Source organism: Cucumis sativus, chromosome 2 (assembly GCF_000004075.3).
Source record: "Cucumis sativus cultivar 9930 chromosome 2, Cucumber_9930_V3, whole genome shotgun sequence".
In the NCBI taxonomy this organism is placed as follows: domain Eukaryota; kingdom Viridiplantae; phylum Streptophyta; class Magnoliopsida; order Cucurbitales; family Cucurbitaceae; genus Cucumis; species Cucumis sativus.
In genome coordinates, this window is record NC_026656.2 from 23,263,842 (window position 1) to 23,273,212 (window position 9,371).

Consider the following 9,371-nt stretch of genomic DNA (forward strand, 5'->3'; position numbering starts at 1 on the left):
ATTCTTTTATCAAATAAAATTAGAGTCATTCAATTCGTAAGTTATTTTCATTTTTTTTTTAAAGAAAAGCTTTTATTTCCTTTTGATTCAATGAATTTTCTCCTCGTCTGGGTTTGAGTAAATTGTGGTCAAAGCTTCTCTCTATATATATCAACCTCAAAAACTATCTCATAGATGAGGCTTTAATTACACTAGACTCCCATGAACAAAAATATCACTTTCTTTATAACTTATAAAGTTATGCAAGGTTTGAGAACTTAGTTAAACTATGTTCAAATATTAGTAAAAAAATTTAAAATTTAATTCCTATAATTTTTTAAAAGTCTTTTTAAATTGGTAAAATCTTTAGAACTGGTTTGATAACATTCTCATGCATGATTCCTACCATAAATGCGATTAATGAATGAAGTTTTATCAAACCATAGAGATTAAATTCTACTTCTAAGTTATATACGGACTAAATTTGAAAACTAAAAATATTATCTTTTTCTAAATTTTAAGAAATAAATTTACAATTAACTCACGAAAAGAACTAACATGTTTGGAGAATTAAATAGGAAATTCTTTTCGTGGAGGAATCATAACAAGGATGGAGATTATCTTCCTCTTTCCGATGATGTTGCCCAAACAAAACAACACCTAAAAAGCTAATAAGGGTTTAATAAATTTAACATTTAGTTATAGATGAAAATTGAAATAGTTTGTTTTTAATATTATAAATGTTGCTGTTATTATTATAATTATTAAACCTTTTGTTGAAAATAAATTATTGAAAAAAAAAAGTATTTTTTTTAAAAAAAATACGTTGAGTTAGGTGAGTTAGGTGCATTCGGACATCTCCATTAGGTGGACACCTTCTTAGCAACATCATCCCTGCTTTCATTAGTATAGGAAGAATTAGTACAAATACAGCGGGAGACAAAAGCCAAACGGTAGCGCGAAAAGTTAGAAAGCATTTAAATTGATAGTGATAGAGGAAGCACTTTAATTTGCAAACATAGAGTATTTGCTAGCCCACATCCCGAGAGAGAAAAGATGTCTTCCCAGAGATCAATGGTAGATTTTTCTTTGCCCTTGAAAGTGGAAAATGCGATTATTTCTCTCCAATCATAAGATCCACAACACGGATGCAATAGTATTAAAAAAGATGATACCCCTTTTGTTGGGTTGTTTTATTGAGCAGAGGAAAGAGCATAAGGAAACAACATTTTGCTTTTGGTTTTTCCATCCAAGAAGTCCTTCAAGCTTGTTCCATAGAATTATGACAATTTATGAAAATATGATCAGTCTCCTCTGAATGTCTTTTACATAAATAACACCAATTTGGACTTAGATTGAAAGTTGAAACTTTTCTCTGAAGAATGTCAGTAGTGTTAATACAACAATGTAAAAGAGACCATATGAAAAAACGACATTTCATGGAGATTTTGGTTTTTCAAAGTTGAGAAAAGATGTTATCATCAATATTAAAATCATCTCTTTGGGTTCAAGCTATAAAAGGCTTTCTTAACAGAAGCAACAGAGAATTTACCATTAATGTTCAATTTCCGAGTGGAATAGTCAATTCCTCTACTGTCATTTGGGGATTTGAAATGTTGCTTGATTTCATTCCATTGTTGATGTTCACAATTTCGAAGGGGTCTTCTTGGTTTGAAGTCCCAATCCAAAATGCTGCAATTCCACATGTCTTTTACGGAGCCATTTTAGATGGTAGATAAGGCAAATAATCTTGGTTTATATCTCTATATGGGGCTAATTTCACACCAAATTTCTGTCCAAAAGGAGAGATTTTTGCCATTGTTTACCGTCCATTTGATCTGAGCATTATACCAGTCGACACCTTTGATAATATTTCTCCAAGGAGCTTTCAAATAACTATATTTTCCATATGCAGGCAGCTCTCCAATGAAGGACTGACTATATTTAGCAGTAATAATTTTTTTCCAGAGGGGATCGCTTCAGTCTAGAATCTTCAGAGCCATTTGCACAAAAAGGAAAAGTTGGTATCTGCTATTTTATGTATACCAAGACCACCTTTTTCAATAGGAAGAGTGACTTTGGACCATCGAAGGAGGTGAGTAAGCTTGTCTTCATTTTTGTTCTTCCATAAGAAATCTCTCCAATATTTTTCAATTTTTTTACAGATGCCAACTGGAGCTTTAAATATCGATAGTTGATATGTGGGCAAACTAATTAGAGTGAATTTGATGAAAAAAAAAAATTATTTTGGAAATATTTGATCGTTTAAACGTGCGCACAGTTCTAGATTAACTAATTGAAATTTTTTGTATGGTTTATTTATATTATAGGATAGATTCTAGTAGGTGTGTGGATGGCAAAGACTAGTTGTTCAATATATTGGTCTTAGTTTAATATTGTAATTTGTTAACTTTTGATGCCTTTTCAAAGATTCTATGATCCTTACTTTATAATAAACTTTAAATTAATTTATCATTCTTATTCTTATTTTTTTATATACAATTGAATCTACATCATTATAACTATGATAGATCCAAAATTTACAAATCCTATCTAAAGCTCGTTAACTAATTATTCAATTGATAAAATGATTCATCCTATGATTTTGTATACGATGTTTGAATTTGACACACATTTTTGTCCTTACTTGTTTCCAAAATCTCCTCCTAAAAAAATTTAATTATTTCGTTGAATAACTAATAATGAATCGTATAAGGTCTACACCTGCATGCACCTTGGAAGCAATCCCTTATAGTCCCTCAATACCCAAATATTGTAAGCTCCTATACCCTTCCTTGCCCTCTTTCTCCACCCAATATCACAATAAAATCTAAAGACAGAGCATGAGGAGGGGAGACCAACCATCTAGGAAGATTTGCATCCTCCAAGCATCTCATCTGTTGTGTTGAGGAGTCCATTTAATCAATTATCTTATTATGGGATATTTTCAAATTCTTTTAACTTAGGAATAAGCAAGGATCTCTCTTGCTTCCCTTCAGACATTATATATATTATGCCTTATTTGATGAGGCGCATTCATCGATCTTAAGAAGGATTCATAAAAGTGTGTTTGTGTACTGACAAGCAAACAACGGAAGCAAGCAAGTCAGGTGTTTTGGCTTGAACTATATTTATTATGTTTTGAGAAGAACTTTGTGATGAGACATCAACATGAAGATTAACAGCTTCATCATACTTTAATCTGTCTGATCGATGAGATAAATGATTAAGAGAAGATTTCTTTCTCTAGATACATATCTTTGAATCATGTAGTGATAGTTTTTATTTCAATAAAAAAGCACATTACTTGTTGGTATAGTTTGGAGGAACTTTAAACGACTTGTTTATCATAAGAGTGAAGTTATGATCTATATTTCAAAGTAATAAAATCTCATATACTTGGTCAAAGACCCTCAGACGTGGATATAGTGTCATCGAATTGGTTGGTTAACAATGTATGCTGTTCTTACTGTTTTTACTTATTTGCACTTAAGTTCTTCATATACTGTTGTTTGATTGAGGGTTCAATCTTGTTTTCATTAAATTTATCACATTTAAGTACAATATTGACCTCGTTATAAGTTTAGATCTCGTTTAATATTCTTCTTTTTTTTCTTTTTACTTTTTAGAATTTTTAGAATTTTATTTTAAAATTTTTGTTGGTGAAAAACAAAAGAAGGTATATTATTTTGTTATATGGATGGATAGGTGAAGTTGAATATGACGACATCCTTCGCTCCTTCTATTGTCATAAAAGTTGGTAGAACGTGAAAGACTGAAAATTAGTTTTGAGGATTGTGATAAAATAATGAAAGTAGCCCATCCACTACCTCCACAACCTACAATTTTTATTTATTTGCTTTGAAAAGGACAACCTACAATTGGAACTTCCAAGTGAAAGAAACACAATAATTTTAAACAAATAATAAGACAGCTCAACTTTTATATTTATTTTTATATATATATATACATAAAGTGTAATTTGGTTCTCTAAATCCCATGAAATATTCCCACCCAACAACTAATATATAAATATTATAACTTTTATAATTTATATCCAATCAATCTCATCATAACATAACATAAGACCTACTTTTGACATTAATTAATTATCTCACTCAAATAATTGTTATCTAAACAATATATATATTTTTTTAAAAAATAAAATCTACTTTCATAAATATTTGTATAAAATTTAGGAGCAAAATTGATAAAATAATTACATTTCATGCAAAATTAAGTGTAATGTATTTTTTTTTGTCTTTAATGGTTTTCTTCATGAATTTTATGTAATGTCTCAACTTCTTAGGAAGGAGGGGTTGTTATTTTAAAATAAATAATGATTTTGCATTTAAAAGGAAAATAGGAAAACAACTAAATCTTTTATGAATGACTTCAAACATAAGTCCATAAATCATGATTTGATAAAGTTGGAAAAATACTATGTAAACATAATCTTAGTTTAGACCTTATCTAAATTTTAAAGAAAATAACTTAAAATAATTAACGAGCGTTCAACTAAAATACTACAAATGTAAAGTGGAAGCAAAATTGAAACTTCATATGACATATCACGGACCCTTCTTATTGCTCGCTAGTTTTCCTTTGCCTGAAATATTAAATATAAAAAAGAGTGAGTATAAACATATACTCAGTAAGAGACTCACTCTTAGACTCGCTAGGTGTCTGTTAACTTTCCATTAGGATCATGCTAGGAGTCATCCAAACTATCGAAACACATGCAATCTAGTGATCCTATAGGAACACTCTCATCGATCGGTAAACCCGAAGAAGATATTGGGTTGTAAGTGATCCTGTCGCTCAAACCACTCATAAACATGACATGATATACTGGTGGTTTCGTTGAACGCACACAATCATAAATTTGTAAAAAATGGTGGTCTCGAGGGATACCGTACATGTAAGTAAAAATCTTAATGGCAAGTTAACGAAGATGTCTAAAACATGAAGCAAATATCATAAACATGACATGAAATATCAATCAAAAAGTCATCCTTAATCATGTAATTAATATATAGTGTGCATATTAAACATCATCGTAAACATATTAGTCATCAACTACAACATCACATTATGCATTTTTTGCTACCTCAATGCACAACGGTTACATGCGAGCGCTTAATTTCATATTGTTCGAGGTCCAATAGAAGAATCTTTTATCTCGAGATTAGCTAAGATCCTTGGATGCAAAATTAATCCAAACTCAAACCTAAACATAAACAAAATTAAATCAATAATTTTGCCAAACATAATCATCCAATTAATTACCTTAGGTTTCCAAACGTACCCAAAGCTAAGGTTGAAACCTATTCAACCTTGGTTGGGAAAATTTTCACAATTAGCTCTTTCAAGATTTTCCAGTTGAACCTTCAAGGAAAATAATCAGATTTTAATCAAAAATTAATTTAGTTATGACCAAAAGTTAATATTTGATGGGCATACCAAAATCCAATCAAAAACTCATTGAAAAGCCAATAAAATTTGATCAAAGGCTCCATGAAAGGGACTACAATTGTAATACTCATATCTTCTATCCTATTTGCTTACTAGAAAGTTGAGAAGATAAGTTAAAAGTTTGCCAATAGTCTCATACTAAAGCAAAGACCTTGGGACAACATCTCGGGGCATATTGAATCAAAGCAAGTACCTAGAGTGGAATCTCGTGACAAAAGCGAAAATCGCGGGCCTTGTTCGACCGAACGAAAGGGTGGAGAAAGACAAAAAGCAAATCTTGTTGCATCTCGAGGCTTTGGCAGCCCAAGATGGAAAACATAAGGGAGGAAGATGGATCTCGGGCCATCTCGTGGTCATATTCGATAGAGACTATAAGCAGAAAAAGGAATCTTAGGGTTCTCGGGCATGATCTCGAGCATGTCCATTTGAGAAGAGGAAACATCTCGACTCAATCTCGATCAAGATCATTAAAAGAAAATGTGTGACCGATCTTCAAAAATTCCTATTGTGCAAGGTTAGCGTTTTTCAGGCGCAATGAGGCATTTTAAGTATCAAGGACACTCATTTCTCACCATCCAAGTTCAAAAGCCAAGTAGAGAGAAGTTGAGATTTCTTGAAAGTGTTGGAGACAAACAAGAAGGTTGTTCAGTGAAGCTTCAGTTTTGAGCTTTTGGTCAAAAGCTACCCGAGAAATTGTAGTATTTGGCGAGGTTAAGCTAAGGAAGAAGAGTTAGAGCTTGAAGTTTAGATACAAATAAGTTAAAGCTTCCTCTTCATTGTTTAAAAAGCTCTAGTGCAAGTTTGCTAGATTTAGATGTTGATTTGAATTCTAAATTTATACCGAAGCTCGTTTTGAGCTAGGGTAGCCAATCTTTTTTTTCAAGATTCTTTAATACACCATCATTTAGATTTAATCGTTTAAATTTGGGTAGCCAAATCTAAAGAACTTTTTCAGTATTTTTTTGTACATGGTCGTTTATATTTGGTAATCGCTTAGATTTGTTCATTTAAATTTTGATGGCTAAATCTCAAGGGGTTTTTAAAAAGACTTTTTGGTACACTTTAGATTTGATACAAAATCGTTCATATTTGGTGCACGATCGTTTAGATTAGATTGTTTAAATTTGGCTACCCAAATCTAAACGATTTTTTAAAGATTATTTGTTACACGATCGTTTAGATTGACTTTTTTTTACATTTTTTTTAAAAGAATTTTTATATTTGGTAGACGATCTTGAACAACCAACGGTTTGAAAAAAAAATATCTTTTATATTCGGTACATGATCTTGAACCAAATGAACCAATAATAGTTTTATAGAATAAAAAAATGGTTGAAGAAGAGAAGAAAGACGATTGAAAGAGAAGAAAAACGATGAATTATATAAATGAAAAACTTAATGAGTTTTTCATTTTGTTACGTAGGCTCTAAATATTTTGGTTGCTGGTTATATTTATGAAAATTAACCTATATTTAATTTATTAAATACGTAAGTTTTAAGATTCATAATAAATGTGATATAAGTTAATTATGGTATATATTATTATATAATTTCAAATATATATATTATTTGTAATTAATGTGAAGGATAAAATGGTCATTAAAAATCTCAAAATCTTACTCAAAAAATTAATGAGATTTTGAGACATTCGTGTAAAATCACATGTAAAGTAGGTCTTCTATCTAAATTTATTTATCTTAAAGTTCAATTTGTAGAAAAAAATAAACTTCATTCAAATGTTAAATAAGGCTTAAATCCATATGGTTGAATTTAGGGGATCTAACCAACTATGTTCAAATCCGTAAAGTCTACCAAACAAGTCTCATTTGTAGGGGTTTGACATCTCATAGACGAGAGATAATTCGTAAATATTATAAAATATTTAAAAGTGATCTTATTTAATTTGTGATAGGAGTTTATTTTATTTCAAAAAATTATTTTAATTAATAATTTCAATTTGATGAGTGATTTGATATTTTGTATGATAGTTAGGTAGATATATGAATTTATAAATGTTGAACCATTTATAGCCACTCGATTTTCCTTTGACTTTAAAATCTCGATTTTATTTTTTAATCTTTCTCTTTTGAAATAATCATATTCGGACTTTTTTAATGTAAAAGAAATCATAATTTGTATCAACTAACAAATTGGAAATTTTGATTAAAAAATCAAATTAGTAATTAAATTTAAATCTAAATTTTGAGAGATTTCGTTGAAAGTTTGCTTAAAAAAACGTATAATAAATCGATTAAATTTGAAGTATTTTTTCTTAAATATCTTTTCCTTACTTGAGCAGAGAAAGAATCTTGAATTAATAAAGAAGAAGAGCTTGAATTACTACTTATATTGAATATCTTTTACGAGCACTTTTTCGGAGTGCAAAGAGCCCCCTCCCACTGACTCTTCATATCCTTTTAAATAATCTTTCGGAAGAAGAAGAAAGCCCACCTTCCATCTAATGGATAGTCCTCCGGACCACGGAGCGGTGCAAAGATCTATGGCCCACTACGCGGGATCTTGTGAGAGGAGAGAGGTAGTCGATAAGAGGGTCAATGAATATTCAGTCGACTGAGTAGAAGGAGATAGAAAGGACGGAGTCTTCAACCCTACTACGGCAACTCAATTTCTGAGAGCTTCAGTCTGAAATAATCAGCCTGCTTACAGTGCTTGGTCGAGTTTGTGCCGACTTTCTTCCCCTGACGCAACTCTCTACTTATACTGATTATTTGCTTAAAAATACCTATATGATCGTGTATTATTATTTAAACAATTGTTTACCATAATTAATATGATCGTTTAGCATGATCAACATGATCGATTAAATTTGAAGTTTTTAATGATCACTTACATTGAATACACTATCGTTGCCATAATCAACATAATGCAATAATGTTTACGATCATTGTTCATGGTCAACATGATCGTTTAAATTTGAAGTCCACTTCTCTATCTTAAAAAAAGAACTACATATATATCATGACCTTAGCGATCATAGATAATTTGTTTAGACTGTAGTACACGATCATTTAGAATATGATTACTCGTGCAAGTGTGGCTAGACGTTAATCGTCTGTTGATTGTGCTATGTTTGATATTTTTCATTGTGTGCTTGTGGACTTTTTCTATCTTAAAAATTATTCTATATAATGTGAATGTTTTACCGGTTTGTTACATTTTTTAAAAAAAAACTCTTTTTTTTTTTACAACAGCTCAAATAGAGTTTTAGTTAAAATAAAACTGATTTATTTGTTGAAAAATTTTAAAAATAAAAAATTGACAAACTATTTACTCTCCGTACCAAAATTTTAATCCAAGTCCAAAATAAATAACCAAAATTTTAACTCAAGTCCAAATTATTTATTTCTTTTTGGTATGGGTGGTAAATACTTTTCATTTTCTTTTATGTAAATTTTTCTTTTTTTTTTTTACATAATTAGTATACACATTTTCTTCACATAAAACTTGTTCATAAATAAATTACTAATAGTTAATGTGAATTAATGAATATTTGAAACATTTTCAAACATGCGTGTTTATTCATATTTATTATTCATTAAATCTAAAATTTTACTAATTTTTGAGGATTGTTTGAACTATTTAGTAAATAACTAAAACAAAATTAATAAATATTTAATAGATAGGTAAAACTAATTTTACTATTTAAAAATATAATATGGAACCCAAGATAGAATCCAATTTTTAAATATGATACCAAATAGAGATTTAAAAGTAAGAAATAGCGTCGTTTTGCTTCCATCTTTTGTTATCAAATTTCGGTGACATATCCTAAGATCATTTTTTATTTTGTTTTAAAAAAAAACCTTGGGGTGAAAAGGTCTTTTTAAAAAAATCCCATATTCTTCAAAATTCAAAAGGATTAAAAAGATAGTATTTGAAGAAATAAAAAAGTGGAA